Below are 21918 nucleotides of genomic sequence, written 5' to 3'. Positions count from 1 at the left end.
GTGGCCAGTAGTCCCAGCGCCCAGCCAGATCTGCCCGAGGGGCTGTCTTTCTCACATGCAGCTCCAGGAGCCTTGGAAATGGCAGCTGTGACCATACACGTGGCCTTTCTGACCTTTCTACCCCCAGCAGCCATAAAGGGCATGGGGCCTTCGGGAGCTGCCTCCTTGGAGCTCCTTGGTTGTACACCAGAGCCAAATATTGACTGTCCATCTACATAGGCTACATGCATAGCCTACAGGGACAGACTTCATGGGGGCAAAGGCAGGCGCTGTGCCTCTGCCGGACCTCGTCTTAGCTCATGTGTTCCTCCTCAGCCATCGTGTCTTATTCTCCTGTTACCCTCCCTTTCAGAGAGGCCTTACCTGACTCCTTTCAAGACCCTCTCCTCCAACCCCTCCCCCCATATTCTCTCTCTCGATCTTTCCTTTACATCCTTGCCTGCATTTTTCTTTACACTTAAAACAGGATTGGTCTCTTCGGTTATTTGATCGACCACCCATTTGTACTCAAATATTCATTGCGTGAATGAACGTGTTTACTATGTCCCAGTGGCTGAGGTAGGCCCAGTCTGGGCTGTCATGGAACTTCCATGAGGGAAGAGCAAGACCAAGTAAAAGCTACATGGTCACAACCCCAGTGTCACCTGGGCATCTAGTTAAAAAGCAGATGCTGACTGGGTGGGTCTGGGTGGGGCCTGAGATTCTCACCTGGGCATCTAGTTAAAAAGCAGATGCTGACTGGGTGGGTCTGGGTGGTGCCTGAGATTCTCACCTGGGCATCTAGTTAAAAAGCAGATGCTGACTGGGTGGGTCTGGGTGGGGCCTGAGATTCTCACCTGGGCATCTAGTTAAAAAGCAGATGCTGACTGGGTGGGTCTGGGTGGGGCCTGAGATTCTCACCTGGGCATCTAGTTAAAAAGCAGATGCTGACTGGGTGGGTCTGGGTGGGGCCTGAGATTCTGCATTTCTAACAAGCTCTAAGTGGTGTCAATGCTACTCTTGTGTAGATCATGTTTGGAGAAGGTCTAAGGTTCTTAGAGCACATGACACTTGCCTTTGAGTGTGACCTTTGGGGAACTGCTGGGGGAGGCGGCGGTGGTGGTGGTGGTGGGTGTGTGTGTGGCAGAATTTTGTCTGGCTTGTCTGTCTCCCTCTGCTGCGTGAGGCTGGGTATGCTGAACTAGGAGCCCAGCTGAAAAGTGTGGGAGCCTGTTACCTTGCCTGTGTCCATGTGCTCGTACCTCATGACGATCCTAAGTTGTGGTTTTGTCAGTGCAATCTTACTGTGCTCCTCAGATTCATGAGCTAAAACCCTGTGGGGTCTCAGCAGTATAAGTCAGCCTTTCTGGAAATACGGAGGGGGTTTCTCAAGAGCAAGCTGTATCAGCTGGGCCAACATGGTTCCCAAGTCGGGGGCTGAGAAGAGAGAACGTGTTGGCAACTGCAGGCCACCGAAACCTCAGAGCCGGCCGAGAGAGGCTGAGAGGAGTGGCAGGAGGGGTTCAGGTCACTGCTACCAAAGGGGGTGTCTCGAGTCCCAGCGATGAGCTGGCCCTGGGGTTGTTCATGGCATTGTGGCAGGCTAGGCACGGCTGTAGTCAGACCTTTCAAAAGTCCTATTGCTCTCAAGAGAGGCCACACGGATACACCACATGAGTAGTTAGCAGTTCCAACAGCCATTTAGGGAGTACTCACAATGTACTAGGCACTAGGCTAAGAGCCTGGCACACAGTCTTGGGTCTTAGCCCTCCCTCCAGCCCCTGAGGCAGGCAGTCACCATTTTACAGAGGGCAAGACCGAGGCTGGGATGAAGGAACTCACATAGTGACACAGCAGGTGCATTTGGGGTCCAGCCTTCAGGCAGAGCTCTTCCCCCCTGGCCTTTACCACCTGAATCCCGACTAAAAATGGGATTTTACTGCTGGTAGCAAGATGGAGTTGCTGATGATTTGTGTTTTCTTCCGTCTTACCCACTCTCATGATACCTGTGGATATGGCCTTTCCCTGTGTGTCAGCTTTAAAATGTTGCCTCTAGGGGCGCCTGGGTGGCTCAGTCGGTTAAGCGTCTGCCTTCGGCTCAGGTCATGATTCCAGGGTCCTGGGATCGAGCCCCGCATTGGGCTCCTTGCTCAGCAGGGAAGCCTGCTTCTCCCTCTCCCACTCTCCCTGCTTGTGTTCCCTCTCACTGTCTCTCTCTCTGTGTCAAATAAATAAATAAAATCTTAAAAAAAAAAAAAATAAAATAAAAATAAAATGTTGCCTCTAGGCACTCTAGCCCCTCGAGTTAGAGGAGGAGCTTGGTCAGTGTGGGGCAGAAATGGACAAAGAGAGAGAGTTGTGTATTCATCTAGGAGGCCCACTTCTTGCCCCACCTCTGTTGGCCTCAGCCAGCTTCCCTAGGGCCAGTTTTCTGAAGGGACTGTTGGCTCCTGGTGGTCCCTAGAGCTGGTGCTACAACTTAGTCATCCATAGCTCATGGCTGGAGGCGGAAGGCGAGGGCTCAGGCTGATTCGCTGTGTCCTCAAGACCATTTCCTGGCCACTGTGTAGAATTGCTGTATCAAAGACCAAATCGAAGAAACCTTTCTCTGCTCAGGGTTATTTTCTCTGTTCTGGATCAGATATGCAACTGTAGTGCTTTATGGGTTTTAAGGTTTTGATGAGGTGCCTCTGTTTTGGCCTTCTATTTTTTGGGTTTGTTTCCGCAACAGCAAAAGGGGGGCGAGGACTTTCGCTGGCACAGAGAGTGGTTGTAGATACGATGCTCTTAGAGTACTACGTACACATTCCAGCTGCTCATTTGAGGGCTGGCTGAAGTGTCCTTTGCCACCTGTTTCTGGCTGCATTCCCTCCAGCCGAGCTCTTTTCTTTTGTTTGAGGCCAATTTCTTTGTAGAAATGAGCCCCTTGAGGACAGGGATTCTGCTTCATCCATCCTTGTATCCCAGGGCCCAGCACTCAGCCTTGAGCTCCATAAACATGTGTTAAATGAACCCCACAAAGTAATTTCCTTCTTCCATTTGCTTATCTAAAGTAACCTATCGGAAGAAAAATGAATTAATAGGCACTGCTGATGAATCCCTGAGCAAACGGTGGTCACGTTGGTCTCTGGTAATTATCAGCCTTCACAAGTAAACACGATGGTAGGCGTTTCCTTGCCTTTTGTAGACTTCAGAAGATGTCCTTTCTGGAGTCTGCATTTATTTGTGGTAATGGGAGAGAGCGAATGGGGTGGAAGATGTTGGATAAGTATCTTAAAAAACATTCTTTCCTTCAACAGGTTTGTATTTTTTTTTTTTAAGGGCCTTTTACTTTACAAAGTTACAATAGTAATTTACAATCTGTTATTTTAAAAGAAGAAAAGGAAGAGAAAGATGTCTAAAAAGGGACCTGCTGATTCTTCGTATTGATATTCCTCATATTGGTGACCCCTGCCAAGGATTGTGGCTTTCTGGGCCTGTGTTGCATGCCAAACTTGGGACTGGTTCCCCTCTTTGTAACAGAATGTACTTTTTTTTTTTTTTTTTTTTAATCACAGTATGACAAACTTTAGGATGCTACGGGACAGAGATAACGGGCTTTTCCGCCCTTAAAACGGAGTGTTAAACAGTATTCATACGTTTACTTGCCATCCTTCCTGCCTCTGCTTCAAGACAGGATTCTGTCAATGTCTGCCATTCAAAATGTCCCAACCCTAAAGCCAGCATTGCTTATAGGGCACTTGGGGTTGGGGGGCGTGGAATGATTTTGCCTGCAGCTCATACGTACCCCTAATCTCACAAACAGATTTTATTTTAGTACCAGTTTATTACCTTGTCTGAAATTGTGGGTCCATGGTAACATCCAATCACAATTACTGTTCTCATTTGGGACCCTCTAAGGCATGTTTCTTTTTATTAAAAAAAAAAAGACGATGATTGCTGATTAAAGGAATGGCTAACGGAATCTGTCAGCTTTTACTTCTTCCCCCTCGCAGACAGAGCTCTTACTGGTTCAAAGCACACCAGATGATATTGTTAACCCTCTTTGCTTCTTGAGAGAAGAAGAAACTTTTTCAAGGTGGTATCAAGACACTCATAAAGTCCTCATTGTGCCCCTTTGTGAGAAAACATTTTTTAACAAAATATAGTGTACTATTGTGCATGACACTTTAAAAGTGAATGTATCATAGACATTGATTCCATGCTAATAAAAATCTATCCTGAATTTAACTGCCTATTTCTTTAATTGTTAACATCTTTTCTTGTAAAAAAAAATTTTTTTTTAAATATTTATTTATTTGCCAGAGAGAGAGCACAAGCAGGGGGAGTGGGAGTGGGAGAAGCAGGCTCCCTGCTGAGCAGGACCCTGAGATCATGACCTGAGCTGAAGGCAGATGCTTAACCAACTGAGCCACCCAGGCATCCCTCTTGTTAATTTTTTTTTTTTTTTTTTTTTTTTTTTTATGTGACCTTTCACTTTCTGGTTCCTGGCTGGGCTTCTTACCCTCTGTCTCCCCATTTACTTATTTACTTGATAATATTGCAATGAGTATTTTTTAATACATCTTTGAAGACCATAAGGGCATTGCTGTAGGATTTCAAGGTCAAAAGATAGACACCTTTTACAAATTGACCGTTCAAAAGACGATTTAATGTATATTCCTAACAACGGTGTGAAGGCCCTCGCTGACACAGAATGTTGATCTTAAAATTTTTGTCATTTTGAAAGCCAAATAAATAGAAAAAGCCTTCCAAAATATGGCCATGCCAGATCTGGAAGTTCATAGAGCTTCAAACAGTCTCTAACCAGATGGGGTTTACCAAGATGTCTCTGCTGGTTCTACAGTTGAGCCTTCACGGCCCCCTTACAGAGGCCCTCTGAGTTTGCCTGGTCCCCTCCGATGGCTCCTTTTCTCTGCCTCCCACATGTTCATGTTTATACCCACTGGTGCCAAGTGTTGATAAATGCTCAGGAGTGACCACTTCTGTTCAAGCGTGTTTGAGAGGGAAGATGTGGGTCAGGCTGGAGGTTGCTCCTTGCTGCCCACAGCAGCCCTGGCCTCTCTCCCTTGTCCAGTTCCTCCCCCTGTGTTCTGGCTCAGGGGGAAACTCCTTGAACTGCTTGCTGTGGCCATGCTGGGCAGTCTCTTTCTGGAGTGTCCCAGGCACCCAGGATGACAGACATTTGTCAGAAGCACATTTCTCCAGGGCAGAGTCATGGTCCCACTTAGCAGGTATCTGTGGCAGATCTGCTCTCGAACAGGAGTGGATGATGACAGGATGAGAAAAGGCTGAGAAAATTTCCTGTGGGGTGAGTTTTGCTGACCTGCCCACCCTAAAACAGGCTTTTTCCTTCTGTATAGCAGCTGGTGCCCTGTCTGGCCGATTCCTGCACTTAGAGCAGACCTCTTTGGGCCAGAACCACTTCTAGTGCAAGTCCTTGGTGTATACATACTCTTGCCTTTAAAAAGTGAAGTTCTTGATCTCCAGATGGATCTCTTGGGCGGCTTCCCTGGTGGGCTTCGGTTTTGAGTAGATGCAGTGAAGATCATCAAAAGCAATTACCATTCTTTGCTCCTGGATTTGCCTTGACCTCCTTCCCCGGGAACTGCTCTCGTTGGGGGTGCGCATGCTGCAGCTGACAGTAGAATGAAGAAGTGGAAGCTTAAACAGTCTGTGCTCTAAGAAAACGGCCACAAGGCTTGGCATCGGCCTGACTCATGAGACCACATAGTTGTCAGGACAGTAGCTGTCTCCCCCAGATGTTTTGTTCAATAGAAATATTTCCGCGATAAAAAAATGCCCTCAAACGCCCTTCTGAGAGTGGAGGAGCTCAGCTCTGTAGCCAGAGCACATCGCTGCACCCATGGATTAAATTTGGCAGCCCATCGTTGGGCCCCCTGCGTGGTTCCCTCGAGACAGTTGAGTGGAGAAGATGTGAGGGAAAGTAATGAGGTGGGAGGAGGGAGGGCCGGTGACCTCTGTGCAGCTGCTGAATTTCCAGGGCCGGGTTTGGGCTTTGCTGTTTGGAGTGCACAGTCCAGCTGCGGCTGCTTGGACCTGCAGTGGTGAGGATGACTCAGAAAGCTGGAAGGAGGCCATGGTGAGTTCACTACGGGATCAGAGGCTGCACTAAAGCCCTCTGGAGTGGGAGTGGCTGCTGGGGGGTTGGGGGGAGAGCTTTCTGATGAAGCGGATGCTAGCGCTCTAGGCCACTGGGATCTGCCAATTAGTAACTTGGGACATACTCTATTATTACTGAAAAAAACTCTGGTGGCAAAACATTGTACAAAACAATAGCAGATGATATCAAGTAAGTTCAGTCTCTTATGGGGGTCATTGGTTTTGTGAATTAATTACCTGTAGACATCCTTCTGTTAAAGGGCCAGGTTTTTCACCCAGGGGCACCCTAGGGGCTTCTGGGAAGTCAAGAGGTGGTCTCTAGGCTCCACTAATCCCTTCTCTCAGAAAGGATGAGAACTCACTCTTGTCCAGATGAGGGAATAAGGTCTGTATCAGTTTTCCACTGCTGCTGACACAGAGGACCACAGACTGAAAGACTCAAGACACCACTAATGTGTTTTCAGACTTCTAATCTACAGAATTACGTGTCTCACTGGGCTAAAATTAAGGTGTGGGCAGGGGTGTGTTCCTTTTCGAGGTGTAGGGGATATTTTTTTTTTTAATTTTTTAAGATTTTATTTATTTGAGAGAGAGAGAATGAGAGACAGAGAGCATGAGAGAAAGGAGGGTCAGAGGGAGAAGCAGACTCCTTGCTGAGTAGGGAGCCCGATGTGGGACTCGATCCCGGGACTCCAGGATCATGACCTGAGCCGAAGGCAGTCGCTTAACCAACTGAGCCACCCAGGCGCCCCCTTTTTTTTTTTTTTTAAAGATTTTATTTATTTATTTGAGACAGAGAGAGCACATGAGAGGGGGGAGGGTCAGAGGCAGAAGCAGGCTCCCTGCCGAGCAGGGAGCCCCATGCGGGACTCGATCCAGGGACTCCAGGATCATGACCTGAGCTGAAGGCAGTCGCTTAACCAACTGAGCCACCCAGGTGCCCTGTATAAACAGGACCTATATAACGTTGATCTGTTGTTACCGAATATACAATTTGTATCTAAATCTTGTCATTTAGCGCAATAATGTCCTTCACAGCATTCTTCCCTTAAACCTAGGGTTCAACTCAGGATTCTGCAGTGTGTGCCGTTGTAATATCTCTTTAGTCTCTTGGTTGGGAACAGTTTCTCTGCCCTTTTTTTTTTTCTTTTATGATACTGCCATTTTTAAAGAATGTGGGCAGATTATTTTGTAGCAATTTAGGTTTGTATAACTCCTTACTCTCATCACGAAGTGTATTTTTGTCAGGAAGGCTGTGTAAATGATGCTTTGCCTCTGAGTACATCACATGGGGAGGCACGTGATGTCCTTTTGTCCTGATACTGGTCACGGTAGCTTGGCTCCTGTGGTTAATGTGGTGTTGAACTGGTGTGATTTAATCTGTATTCTAGAGGACGTGAGCCTTTGAAGCTGGGCATTTAAAGAGGACCTTCTTCTTTAAAATTATGTCGAGTTTGCAAGTGCTTTTCACACATGGAATTTTCCTGAAGTGGGCACCCTTTTTCCCTGCAAGGTGTGTGCTTGAATATAGTTAGAAGGGCTGATGTCCTCAGAGCCCACAGCTCATTGTGAGGAAGAAATTGCCTGAGGTTAGAACATCATCATCTCTGCTTGTGTGGCAAGAGTGAGGTCCATCGCAGAGGTAGGGGCACAATTGTGCTGAGAACGGTGGGTTCCCTTTGATGGCATCTGACTGTCCGGGCTGCCTCTGAATTGCCTAGGAGCAGAAGAGCGATTAGGACACAGAACTCTCTTCCTCTCTCGCACTTGACAGCTCTGTAAATGCTAAAGAGGACCGTCCAGGTGCTGCCACTGCGTTCCTTTTCCCATGGATCTCTTCTCTTGAGACACTTGGTGGCAGGTTGGCCTAATGTGCTTTGGTCAGCTTGCAAGTTGTTACCATTTCAGGCTGGTAAGACCCATGATGGGTGCTCTTACACTGATGATAGGTTCCCTTTAGAAATGTGACTCTCAGGACTCTGGAGGCTGCTGCGTGGGAAGGATAGGCTTCTCAGAGCTCTGAAAACTTCCAGTTTGATTTTGGACAGTTTTATCCTGGATTAGTCCTTCTCAAACTTCTTCCAGTTTCACTGTTTTATGTTGGACATTTGTTGGACCAACATCTGTTGGACATTTGACCTTGTTGACCCCTAGAGCTGTTGTTCCCACTTGTTGCTACAGAAACAAACAAAACGACTGCATGCAATCCACTTTAGGATTCATAGGGAAAATGGTACTCTTTGTAAAGGATCAAGAATACTTATACCCTGATGATCCTCATATACTGCTAAAAAAAAAAAAAAAAGTGGGAGAACACAAAGGAATAGGACTTGGGCAGTATCCTTGAGGTCAGGGGCTTTAAATTAAAGGGACTATTACTAAGATTTAATTGATTTATGGGTTCATTTGTTTCTCAATTTGTTTTTCTTTTATTTTTTAGATCTGAGCAGTTGTAATGCCTATGCTTATTGGTGGGGGTTATCTCTGAGTGACTTGGGACACGTTTGTCAGTGTCCTCAGAAGAATCAGCAGTGACAGCAGGCCCTCAGCACATACCAAAGACAGCTGCTTAGAGAATTAAATAGGCTTGGGCATCTATTCCCAGAGTTTGTGCTTGTGCCTGAATTGTAGTAAAAATTACAGGCAGCCTTAGGAAAACTAGATGCGGAGACATTCCATCTTCCCCAAAAAGATGTTAATAATTTAATTCCTTCTCCTATGCCTTGGTATCAGCAAATGCTTCTCAGGGCTGTGTATGTTCTTAATTTTTAAAGATGCTGGTATGTCACTTGCTTTTCTACCTTTGGAGTTTTTTGCATGAGGAGGGGACCTAAGTCAAGTGCGTGTCACTTTTTTTTTTCTTCTTCTTCTTCCTTTTTTTTTTAACATCAAGTCTTCTGTGCTGAATACAGAAATACTAAGTAGTTATGGTCTGTTGCTGGTCCTGGGTGGGGAGTGACTGTTGGGGAGGGTGTGGGAAGGGAAGCTGAGGTTGATGGAATTAGGAGGAAGATGTTCAGGAAATGCAAAAAAAAAAAAAAAAAAATTTTGAGGAGAGCAAGGTAGACAAAAAGTAACCTAGTGAAAATGGAGTGGTACCTCTTTTACTTGGGTGTCCTCTGGCAAGGAGGAATTCAGAATGAATGAATGTTCAGATAATTAAAGGTCCCCCTGATAATAGGCAAACCTGTTTTTCTTGTAAATGAATGAAGTCTATTTTATACTTTCCCTCTTTAAGAAGTAGGAGGAGATGAGTATCCTTTACCCTTTCCTTGTGACTCAGACTTCTGTGCTGGGCCAAAATAGTAGCTGTCTCTCAGATGGGGGACATGGGTGGTTGCCCTCCGCCATGTCCTATATCTCAACTGACCATCTCTGAGTCGGCCTCTGGAAGCCCTATACTGGTGCTATTCAGATAGGACCATGGTTTCAGACAGGATATAAAGTTGCCAGGGTATATCCAATAACCAGGTGGATTCTGGACTCAGAAATTGCTCTCTTGTGACACATGGGCCTAGTATTGGGTGTTGACTTAGTGCTTGAAAGTGTTTTCTGGTTGCTCAGGGTTGGTAGCTGTTAATGTGCTACATGCTGATGACGACAGTATGTGCCTTTTCCCCGGGTCATAAACTACAGAAAGAAGACAAAACAGAGAGGCCCATGTCATTGAAGGATGATTATCACTTAGATTTCCCAAGACAGGGTGAGCATGCCATATAGGTAGTCAGGAGGCAGAAGACAGGAGTGATGAGAAAGCCTTGGGCAGTGCCTTTACTGGGGTTTCCATAAGAAAGGCAGGGCGGGGGAAAGAAAATGTTAAGGAGTGGCTATTTTGAGTAATCCCCGTGGGGTTTGGGCTGTAGGGGTGGTGTCTTGGTCTCTGGTGCCTGGCCCTGGGATGATTTAGGGCAAGGGAAGTAGGGCTTGGTGTCTGAGGGTTGGACCAAGGGGATGCCAGGGATTGAGGTATAGACTCTGGATTGGCTGCTTGCCTATGAAGGGCATTGTCCTGGCTGAGCCCTTTGCTGTCTCTAAGCATTGGCCAGCCCTGGGAGGGGCAGTCTCTCCCTGGGTCTGGAAGGCCCCCAAATGCCAGAGTATCAAGAATATAGAAAGTAGAGTTAATATAACTGGCTCTGTGATGCATGGATGCCACTGACGAATGCAGGATCTAAGACTGCACAGTGAGAGAGAACAGTGGCCTTGTAACAGATGGGCTGAGGTTGCGACTCTCCCAACTTACAGATTGTCAGATTCCTTTGGGGTCCTTACCATCCTCTGCTCTAACTCTGTGGTGCTTAGAGGCTAAGGACCGTGGGAACCACCCCTCATTACTCCTTTCTACTAGAAAGGGGTGTCTTCATCAGTGAAGGGCATTTCCTCTGTTCTTTGCCTTATTCAGGAATGTACTTGACGCTGGATGCAGCCTCATTTCATTAAGGAAAAACAAGCAAGTAACTGGCCTTTGAGAATTGGGGAAGAGGGAAGGCTGTGCTGGTGGGGAATTTGTTTTCCTCTCAATTTCTGGTGGGTATGTATATATTTCAGTAATGTACCAAATGCCTAACACAGTCCTTTTATGAGCAGGCTGCTATTCAGATATATCTTACAACTTTTGTTTACTATGTGAGTAATACAGGGTGTTACAGATAAAATAGAAAATTCACATTGGCAAAAGAAAACAAAAAACTACCCATAATCCTGCCATCTGGAGATATCTTCGGTTTTAAAGATAATTCCTCAATATGTAATTTCCTTTTGTGATTTTTTTTTTTAAAGATTTTTATTTATTTATTGAGAGAGATAGTGATAGCATGAGAGGGGGAGAGTCAGAGGGAGAAGCAGACTCCCCGCTGAGCAGGGAGCCCGATGCGGGACTCAATCCTGGGACTCCAGGATCACGACCTAAGCCGAAGGCAGTCGCTTAAACAACTGAGCCACCCAGGCGCCCGTGATTTTTTTTTTTTTTTTAAAGAACATTCGCCCCACCCCTATAGCTTGAAACTTTCCAAACACCGAAACTCAAAAATGAAAATGTACAAATAAGGTTTTATTTTGTATTAACCTAATCTAAATAACTGCCTTCTGTTATGGTGGAAGTCTTGTAATCAGGGAACTTAATAAATTCTGATGGCTCTGATGACCTTCGGAAGGTGTTTGAGGTTGTGCTTCGGAACGAGTCTAAGAGCCCAGGACGATGTTCTGGCCACCATCCCACTATATTATGTTGGAGAACTCGGGGTGTTCGTGTGGCCTTCTTGTAAGAGGTTGAAGGATTGGAAATCTGGAAATAACTTACTAGCATATTATTTGTGCTCCCTTCTGCCTTCTTTGGGACATGGAGTAGGATGTTTGTAGTTCATAGCTGGAAAGCCAGATAATGGGCATAAATCATGATCTGGGAAGTATGGTCCCCAAGCAGCTGTTGGCCAGCTGCTGCATTGGTAACTCAGCAAACAGTAAACTTTCATCTTCGAACCTTAAATTATATCAGAAGCCATGCTGCCAGACAGTTGTCCTACAGATCTCGGTTCAGGTCATGTCTATACCATCTGACGGCTTTGTGAGTACATGTCAGTTACAAAACTCTGGAACTTGTTTGCTCACCTGTGAGATGCTGGGAACCTACCAACCTTGTAGGATTGTTGGGAGAAGGGCATTAAACAAGATCATGCAGGTGCAACACCCAGTACCATACCTGGCTCCTAATACTCATGCAACAGGGTACTGTCTTCCCCTCGCCCACACCCTCCCTTACTATGATGTTGATGACCCTAGCAGGGTTTGAGCACGTTATGGTCGGGAGTGAATCTGTTCTGGGTATGCCTCACAAAAAGATAGCCCAGATCTACACAACCACTGCCCCTTTTATTTTCCATATACTCTGGTCCAATATAGGACAGGCAAAAAAAGTCTAATGTAAGTAAACACTGAACCTCCATGTCTAAAAGAAGGGAGGATCCTGTTGAAGAAGGTTGTTTTTCTATCTAAATCAGGGATTCAGCCTCTCCTCTCTCTGGGTGATAATGGGATTCCTTTATTTCCAAGAAATAAAATTGAGGCCACAGGACAGGAGAAGTGCCAAGAGGTTTCATTCACGTGCAGTTTCATCCTCAATGCTTTTAGCATCCTGAATTATCCCAAGGGTTCCAAGACCCCTGAGCTGCTTTCTTCCCTTGGAGTTGGGGTGAGCACAGCCAGGGGGGCACCCTGGCCCTATCCCTATAGTCTTTTGCTCAGGGCTGACTTTGTCCAGAGCTCAGGTCGTGTGTGGCTCCTTGGTGCAATTTAATTACAACGTCTGCTTAAGGCTGGACCTCAGCTGGCAGGGTCTTGGGGGTTTTAAACAAAAGCATGAGCCTGTCCAGAAGTAGATTAGGTAGATGTCTATTCAAGCAGGGGATTTGTACATGTTAATTCTCAGAGGAGATATCTGACTAGGGAAGGACTGTGTGACCTTATTTAGAAAAAAGGCTACACACTTTGTTAACCTTTATTCCCTTAAGAAGGAAAAAATCATTACATGGCAGAGGTTCAGGCCCCATGGGGGATTTTGTGGATGATTCTCCATTTCAAGAGTCTTATTTCCATAGACATGATAAAATTATCAGGAACTTCTGCTTGTCCCCACTGCATACGCTTTTCAGTTGGAAAAAAGAAAACTATTCATATTTTTTGCATAGGCTAGGCTTTTGTCCCTTCCTTCCCAGCCCTAGCAGTTAAGGATATTCTTGTACAAGGAAGGGGGGAAAAAAAAGACAATCATTTGAAAAGACCTTGCCCTGTACCCCCCTCCCTCCCACCCCTATGCTTATTCAATACTGGTAAGTGGGGAGTAGCTTCTAAGCAGATGATCTCAGACAGCTGAACAAGTGACGTGGGGCCCCTTTGCGCCTGTCAGTTCAGCTCCTCCTTCAAGCGTGGCTCAGATGCTGCCCTCTCCTGATGCTGTCCTAGGGCACCCCACCCCCAGCTTAGCCCTCCTCCCTCTCTGTTCCCATAAGCTGTTCACATCTAATACCGAGAAGCGAGTAGAGTAAGGAAGAGCGTGCTAATGTGGACTCAGAAGACGTGCATCCAAAGGCAGGCTTCACCACCTCCCAGCTGTGCGACTGGGCTTCTGAGCCTGAATTTCTTTTACCTCACTTGGGATTATGTGTGATGCCTTCTCAGTGTCCCATCGAGACAACTAAACTCCTGGAAGACAGGATGTTGTTCATCCTGTTATTTCCAGTGGTTTATCTAGTCATTCACTCCTTTATACAATTACCCTCCTAGAACCTAAGAATAGAGATGAACATGATACATTGTGGCACGTGGTAGGAATTACAAGCTGCTCTTGTGTTTTTTTTTTTTTTCCTCCTTTATCTCCTATGATACAGATAAGTAGTTAAGAAAGCTTTGATCTTTCTCCCCAGAGCATTCATGAGCAAGGTGCCGCACATGGCCCTGCCCATTGACCTTAAATGTAACACTTCTGAAACCAGCCTTAGGAAAGCTTCTTACAGGGAAAAAGTATTTCCAAGTTTAGGGATAAAGTGAGAACTCCCTGTTGAAAATTTTTCTGCCCTCTGCCAGCTAAAACCAGGATAAACAAGGGCTAGAAGGGGGTCAGGGCATATTATCTTTTAGTGAGATGGGTAGAAATTGAGAGCAAGAGACTGAATATCTGGAATAGAACCTGAAGTACCTTGTTAAATGGAAAGTGGATATAGACAATTTCAGAATGATGGTATTTCAAATGGGCTCAGCTTTATCACCTCATTCCATCTGGAGCGGGTAAACTGTTATTACTCTTCATTTTCCAGAGGCAACTTCGTGTGGGAAAGCCCTGAAGGACCACATTCCACTTGATCCCTTTTATTAACAAAATTGTACTTTGCAGTGAGGTGGGGTGTGGCCGGGGAGCCCTTTCAAGATTGGAGCCTGGAGGCTTCAGTCTGGTTAATTGCATGTTTGCCTTTTGGCTTCTTTCCAGTCTTTCATCAAGGATGACCCCTTATCTATAATTTTTAGGCAAAAAAAAAAAAAACCCCAAAAAACTGCTTTTCCTCTTTGTGTTTTATGAAGCTAAACAGACGGTGATAATAATCTAAGCACTGGGTTTGGGAAGCAATTAAGGTGGATGAAAAGTGTCAGGATGGATTCTCCTACAGATGTCAGCCTGTGGAGTCTGCATCCAGGCATCACCATAGTTGAGCAGTCTGGCCAGCTTAGCTGGGGGTCCTCTTCCTGACTCATCTCCCCCAGATATCCTCCAAGGTCGCTGGCTTTATCTGTCTACAGAGAATGGACCCATCTGCTGGGATAGGAGGTGTGCCCCGGGGGTGGGCGGTGTGCTGGGGGGTGGGGGGTGGGGTGTGTGCCCAGTGGCCTAATTCTCAGAATGCCTACTAGACTGGCTCATCAAGCCTGGCTGCACCTCACAACCACCTATACAGCTGAAATGAGATGACAGGGATGGAATTTGACAGGGATGCAAGTTTCAGATGAGGGTTGGAATTTGTGTCATTCAAGAGCCCCATGCATGGCTAGGGCGGTCATTCAGGGCTGGGCACCAGCGGCCCTCCTGACCCTCACTGCTCAGAGTGTGGCCTGTGGGTCCAGCAGCATATGTGTCACCATAGAGCTCATTCAACATGCAGACTTTCCAGCTCTGCTCCCCCCGCCCCGCCCCTGGCTTCCTCCATAAGAACCTGCTGTTTAACAGGTCTGCAGGGGTTGTGTGTGCACATTAAGGTTTGAGAACCTCTTCTCCCGTATGGTATTGAGGTAGGGTTAGTGCTTGATGGTTCCTGGAAGTGTGATACTGACTACATGTACTTTCATTTTCTACCACTACTTTCCCTCCTAAGGATTGGGCTGCAATTTGCATAGGTCACTTTCACAGAATTAGGATAGGTGAATCCTCTCTTCTGAATCCTTTTCCTCTTAGTTGCTTGGCCTTCTGTGGTCTGGTACATGCACATACTGTGTTTCAGTTAAATATACTGAAGCTGTAAAACAAACTGTTCTGTGGCCAAATAGGGAGGATTGTTTGTGCTCTATCTTCATGATCTCTGCCTCTGTTCCATGGGCTTTGAAGTAGCCTTTGCTCCCTCCCCCAGATGATGATTTCCTCCTTTTTTGGGTTACAAGTCCCCTGACATGTGTGTCACTGCATTTGCTGCAGTGTGTTGAAATTATTGTTTACATTTCTGACCTCCATGGAGATAAGGTCCTTATTTATTCATAGCTGCGTCCCCTGTGTGAAGGGCATACTTGAGCATAGTAGGGATTCAGTAAGTGTTTACTGGGAAAATCAATGAGTGGCATCGATGATTAAGTTCTCCCCATATACTTTTTTTTTTTTTTTTTAAAGGGAAGGGAAGGCGGGAAGGGGCAGACGGAGAGGAAGAAACAAATATCTCAAGCAGACTCCCAATGAGCAAGGAGCCCGACGCAGGGCTCAATCCCATGACCCTGAGATCGTGACCTGAGCCGAAACCAAAGAGTCGGCTGCTTAACTGACTGAGTCACCCAGGCGCCCGTAAGGGTTCCCAGTATACTTCTGAGTGTGGGTAATACCCATGCACTTGGGTTTTTTCCATTGCTCCCTCCCAAAGATAAGTGGGGGTGGAGAGAGAGGGTTATTTAATTTTCTATCGGAAATGATAGTACTTGATTCAAGAAGTTTAAATCTATGGAGGTGAAACAAAATTAGGTTAAATGGATGGATCTTCTGTTAGATGGTTAGAATAACTTTTTAGAACATCTCTGGGTGACTTGCATGCCTTTTGGTGTTTATCTCCACCACTTGTGGAACTTGCCATCTTATGGATGCAGAGTTCCTGCTTCCCTTAGATGAGAAGCTGTTACCAGGTCCAGCAGTTTCTTTGGTTAATAACCGTAGAAAAGGGTTCCTCAGAGTTCTGTTGCCATCACCCAGAACTCAACTAGCCACGGGTCACTCAGAGATAACAAGAGTCCCATGGCAATAAATTTTTTTTTTCCTGAGGATGATTTTATGCTGAGAGACTCCACTCTGCTTAATGTAACTTTAAGCAATTTAATATTGAAAACATAGATTTATTGAAAATTATAAGAAAAAAAATGTGTTCCAGTGCCCAAAAGTTCTTTCCTTGATGATGGGGTTGTGGGTACTTTTCTATTGGACAGCATTATGGTTCCTAAGAAAGTTCTTTCCTTGGTCATGGGGTTGTGGGTACTTTTCTATTGGACAGCATTATGGCTCCTAAGAAAGTTCTTTCCTTGGTGATGGGGTTGTGGGTACTTTTCTGCATTCCATAGCATTCTGGCTCCTCAGTGCTGATGCCTGAGCACTGAAGGTCTTTTACCTGCTGTTTGAAAACTAAGGCAAGGCCCCAGCTTTCTGTCTTGAGAAGCCCATCTAGAATTATATACCAGTTACAAATAAACTGAAATTTCTGTTTTTAAAGTAAATGTTCTGACACTTCAGTCTAACCTGAATGTGCTTTTCTAAATATCTGTTTTTAGGTTTAAGATGTGTTTGCGTTTCTTCTGCGCAGTGGGGCAGTTCCTGGCATCACCCGCTGACCCAGTCTGTGAGGTGATACTAAGACTTGGTGTCTGTGAGGTCATGAAAAGGCTCGTAGGCTATTTATTTTTATACTTGGAGTAACTGTTTGAAATAGCTTAGGAGCTTGTGGACAAACCCTGTGTGGTGGAAGTGACAGAAAGACTTCTTTGGCTTTCCAAGGAGCTGGGATAATGTGAAGCAGTGATAGCTGATCAAACTACTATGGAGAACTAGAAGCTGAAATCACAAAGATGCCTCAGTGCCAGTGTCCTTGTGGAGGTGTTTCACCGTGAGCGAGCTTTCTAGATAACCTTGAAAGCTAATTAAACTAATTTTATTTAAAAGCTTTAGAAATCTATCTGAATAGTTCTTGAGCTGCTTTGAAAAAGTGTGCTAGAACAACGTTTTTCCTGATGATTCAGAATCCTCATCACTTCATGCTGTTGTGGTGTATGGAGTAAATGATTTGAGTAGAATTCTGATCCTACAAAGCATGGCCCCAAGCCTCTTGTCTAGTCTGAGTGGTGACTCGTGGAGCTCTTTTAAGCTCCCTGGTGGTCATTGGTTGGTTTGCCCACTGTCACCTTGTCTGGCCTTGCTAGTCTGCTTAGTAGCTACTTACCTGGCAGTTGGGCCACTTGGCGAGCTTGTGGGAATTAGGCATATGTAATGATCAAAAGTTATGTGTCCAGGCAAGAGGGACTGGTTTACACCAGAAAGTGTGGAGGCTTTTGGGCAATCTCTTCATGTGCTAGAATAAAATTTTAAAAACCGGTTCGGGGCGGGGGGGTGTGGGCCTGGGTGGCTCAGTTGGTTGAGCATCTGCCTTTGGCTCAGGTCATGATCCCAGGGTCCTGAGATCGAGTCCTGCGTTGGGCTCCCTGCTCAGTGGGGAGTCTGCTTCTCCCTCTCCCTCTGCCCCTCATCCCACTCATACGCACACACTCTCTAATAAATAAATTTAAAAAAAACCCAAAAAACAAATGGGTTCTGGGTTGGTGACTGTGTCCTGGGGAGCTGGGATGGCCACGAGTCTCACCTGTATCCGAGTATCCATCACTGGAGTGTGAGGTAATTCAGATGTCAAGTGACCCCCAAAACCTGGTGACCTGTTTTCCACAAAACTTTCTTACTAGCAGGATTTTTTCCTTACAGACGAGTTCTTTTTATGGATAAATATTACCCACCAATCCATTACATTTTAGGAAGGTTGAGGGTGCAGTATACAGAGGGCATGAAAATTGTTAAAAGAAATTTGGCAAAGCTTTTAAAGGAGTGGATATACTCAGGAGAGCTGTGTAAGGGTTATTGTTAAGCAGAGCAGAGATCTGTTGATGGGATGTAGTGGAGTCTGAAGCCATTAATGATCAAGTGACCAGCGGAAGACAGAGGATTTGATTTTTGCTACTAGTGGCTTATTCAGACAGAATTACAGACATGCCATGCTGACTTTATGAAAGATTCCAGGAATAACTTGACCAATTCCCCCCCCCCCCCGGGCCTACATTCATATTTGCAATCTGTCTTTATGCTTCCTGGGACATTATTTTACTTATTACAAAAAAGGGAAGAGAGAAATAGCTTGGATAGGACTTGAAACCAGGCCTCCTTTAAGCAAACATATTTTGAAATTGAGAAAAAGGTGGTATGAAAGTGCCAACTAATTAAGTGTAGTTGGCCAAAAGTTGCCATTCCTTACACATTCTTTCTCAAATTTTTTGGATATGACAATTCCAGTGAGAATAAGAATGAATGAATGTCCAAAATGGATGGCGGCCAGTGGTGGGTTGTTTTTGTTTTTTAATGTCTAACATGAATGCAGCAGGATTTTCCTGGCCAAAACGGCCCCCAGACCACATGGGGGAACAAGTATTCATTGTCTCCAATGTGTTCAGTAGATAAGGCATTATGGCTGGCCTTCATACCACAAAACAAGGAGACCCCACTGTCATGGATTAAACAGGGGTCCAGTTGGGCAAGGGCGGTGTGACATACCTTTGGGTTGGTGGTGCCTAAATAGGTAGGCTCATAGTAGGTAAACCTAAAGCGAGGTAAGAAAAAAAGGGTTTTGTTGACTAAAATGCCCTCACAGTGGCCATGAAAGACCAGGGACATCTGCTGTGATAATCTAGGGCCCCATCAGTACTGACTTGGAGTTTGAGGCACAATGTGAAATTCCTTGTTGAGGGAGCGCTGTTGGGAAAGGAATTTGTGCCTCAGTGGATTACCTTTTCCCTGCTATTTAATATGCATGCTCTTCTTGAGCAGTGAAAGATGCACAAGAAAGATAGCATTGTTTAAAACGTTCTCACAGGTGGCTCTTGGCCATCTTTACTGAATACGCCCCGCCACAGTCCATATGTCAACACAGTGTTGATGGTGAGATTCTGGTAACCTGAGGGGGCTTGCAGTCTTGCCAGAGCACTTCTGTTCCTCGCTAACGGTGCCACTGAAAAAGGCATGTCATGCAAGTTTGGAGTTTAGAAATAGTCTGCTTAAAGGTGCAATGGGCTGTGGGCCACATTACAGACCGTTCTAATGAGCAGAAGACAAATGATCCTTTGAATGAGATTGGGACAGGTAAGCCTCCCTCTGTGTACTGCTTAAATAAAGAAGGAGATTTTGGGGCGCCTGGGTGGCTCAGATGGTTAAGCGTCTGCCTTCGGCTCAGGTCATGATCCCAGGGTCCTGGGATCGAGTCCCGCATCGGGCTCCCTGCTCCTTGGGAGCCTGTTTCTCCCTCTGCTTCTCTCTCTCTCTCTCTCTCTCTCTCTGTCTCTTGTGAATAAATAAATAAAATCTTTAAAAAAAAAAAAAAAAGGAGATTTTTGTCTCTGTCCCTTGCTTTCATATGGCCTGAGGAAATGGGTTGGGCAATCTGGGCACACTCGGAGCTATCTACATCCCTTCTGTTCCCCCTTTGTCCTGAGCAGGTCACATGTGTCTCTCTTGGCCTGGGTTTGTCAAGCCTCCAGGGAAGGCTGGGGTGGATGGACATCCCTGACTGGCCATTGAGAACTTCCATCAATTCTGTTCCTTCTGGGCCTGTACTGAACAGGCTACCTTCCCACAAGGTTGCTGCTGGATACCACCCTTAGTTGTCCGGTTCGCTGTTCCAAAAATGAAGCTTGTACTCACATGGTCCCAGAAAAACCTCAATTCCTGGTTGGAGCTTTTCATGATTCAGAATCGTAAGGCTGTGGCTTAGGAATGGCAGAAGTGACTTTAAGTGATCCTCAGGGAGGAAAAGACAGAGTTAGAGGGATACATTGACACGGATGTGAGTGGACCTCTGGAAAGTGGTTGTTTCTCTAATTGGATATAGTTATACCAGCAGGATTTTACAGGGGTAAAGGATTTTATGCTATACCTAATGAAGGCTCACTGATCTTTAAATACTATTAATTTTGAAAACCTGTTTTGAAGGAGTCTCATAAAGGCTTATGACTGATTTTTTTTTTTTTTTTTTTGAGATGATTATTTCTCAGGTAGAGGACTAATGAGTGGGCATCATTTCCGTAGAGGGTCAAGTACTAAGATGCTAGCAGAAAAGGAATTAAGCATAGTTTGGGCATAGTAGGGCCACTGGAGACCCAACGTGACACGGGGCATGGCTTTGGGATCTTTATTGCTGTGTTCTGTCCTGTGCCTACGGTGGGCCTGGTGGGAGGGCCCAGGGACAGACGGCTGTGTCTTAAAGCACATGCCAGTCTAATGCATGAATTGGAGGGCCTTGATACAACTGTCTTCAGCTGAATGAAGCTTTATAGAATCTGGGGGCCTTACTCCTGATGACAAGGCGGCTACTTCCTTCTTGCTTTCTTCTTAAAACCAAACAAACATTGTTTTTCTAGGGAAAGGCATCGTAGCTTGAATTTACCAAATTTGACAGCTTTTCTTAAATTCCTCCAAAACACTGAGTTGCCAAAACAAATGCTTCCTCTTGAGAGGATATGAATTTCGTTTTTAGGCTTTGAAGTTTCTAAGGAGGAAGCCGGTCTTCGACATTAAGGGAAAAGCCATGGTTTAGGAGTCAGCCAGGATGGGAAACCTGTGCCAGCAACTAGTGAGATAACAGGTTTATTACCTTAAACCACGAATTTCGGAAAGGAGTCCGCTGCATTTAGGACTCTAAAATTGGTTATCACAATGGTATCGATCCATAAAGACTCAGGTTGTATCATATGTTGCCTGGCTTCTGGCCCATCTGTGGCTCTGCATCCAGGTTTGGAGATGGAATTCGGAGACATGAACATACAGGCATGCCGGGAGAACTGCCACTTGCAAAAAATGCAAGTTGGTGGGAAATACAGAGGCTGGGTGATAAATGGTCTTGGACTTCTGTTTTTATGTCACCTCTGCCTCCCTTCTTACTCTTGAATATTCAGTAACAATTTTGAGGCTACTTCCTTCATTTTAGTTGTCCTGGAGTCCAGAGATGGGCCGGAGGAAAACAATTTTGTCAAGTCCGGAAGGTTTTGACTTCACAGCTCTGTTGGCCGTGTTGTTAGTAAATACAGCTTAATGAGCTGGCCACTGTGACCCATACTGTCTGGGTTTTTGTGGCCAGTTTTTGAACTCTGCTGCAACAGAGTAAACAAACACCCTCCATTGCAATTTAAAAAATTGTTACTTTTTAAATTTCAGAAGTAGTAGGTGTTCACCGAAGATAATTTGTGAAGTGGAGAAAAATAGAAGAGCATAAAAATTGCCCACTGAGAGTGAAACAAACAGGCTGACCCGCCTCAAAATTGACAGTGAATTCTCCATCTAAAGCACTAACATCTGAGCTAGCCATCCAGATACCTGGCATCAACAAGGACTTGGACCACATAACTCGGTATGGTTTATATTTGTTCGACACTGAGCTCGAATCGTCCACTTACTAAAACTTGGAGCACTGACTTCCCTACTTAATCCAAATATGCTTCTATACATTGAGAAACTTCTTAAGTGATTAGTGGATTTACTCGATGCCACCATCCTCTAAAGCTCCTTAGGAAAGTGATTTTCTTTCTGTGGGGTGAAAAGGAAATTACAATGGCCACCCTCCTGTTTAGCCTTTTCCTTCTTGGAAATTCCCAGGCATCCTGGTTCCCAGGCATCCTGGTGGCCATGTGCGTACCCTTGGCTGTAGTCTGTGGAGCTCCCGTAGTATGCCCTGCCCTATTTCCTCTCCTGGCTCTTCTCCAGCTGAGGCCTTTCTAGAAAGGTTTTTTCCTTGCTTTGAATTTATTTTCGTCTCCTTTTATTGGTTCCTTCTTCTCTGTCCTATG

The 21918-nt window shown here is 45.5% G+C and overlaps 1 protein-coding gene across 12 annotated transcripts in view; it reads left to right on the top strand.

The window, feature by feature from the left end:
- Window positions 1-21918, top strand: part of TLN2 (talin 2) — a 430586-nt gene that overhangs the window by 71663 nt on the left and 337005 nt on the right. The window lies entirely within an intron of this gene.

Source organism: Mirounga angustirostris, unplaced genomic scaffold, assembly GCF_029215605.1.
Source record: "Mirounga angustirostris isolate CCGP_5_RB_7025 unplaced genomic scaffold, mMirAng1.0.hap1 SCAF_9, whole genome shotgun sequence".
NCBI classification, from domain to species: domain Eukaryota; kingdom Metazoa; phylum Chordata; class Mammalia; order Carnivora; family Phocidae; genus Mirounga; species Mirounga angustirostris.
This window is presented reverse-complemented; position numbering and strand designations above follow the sequence as displayed.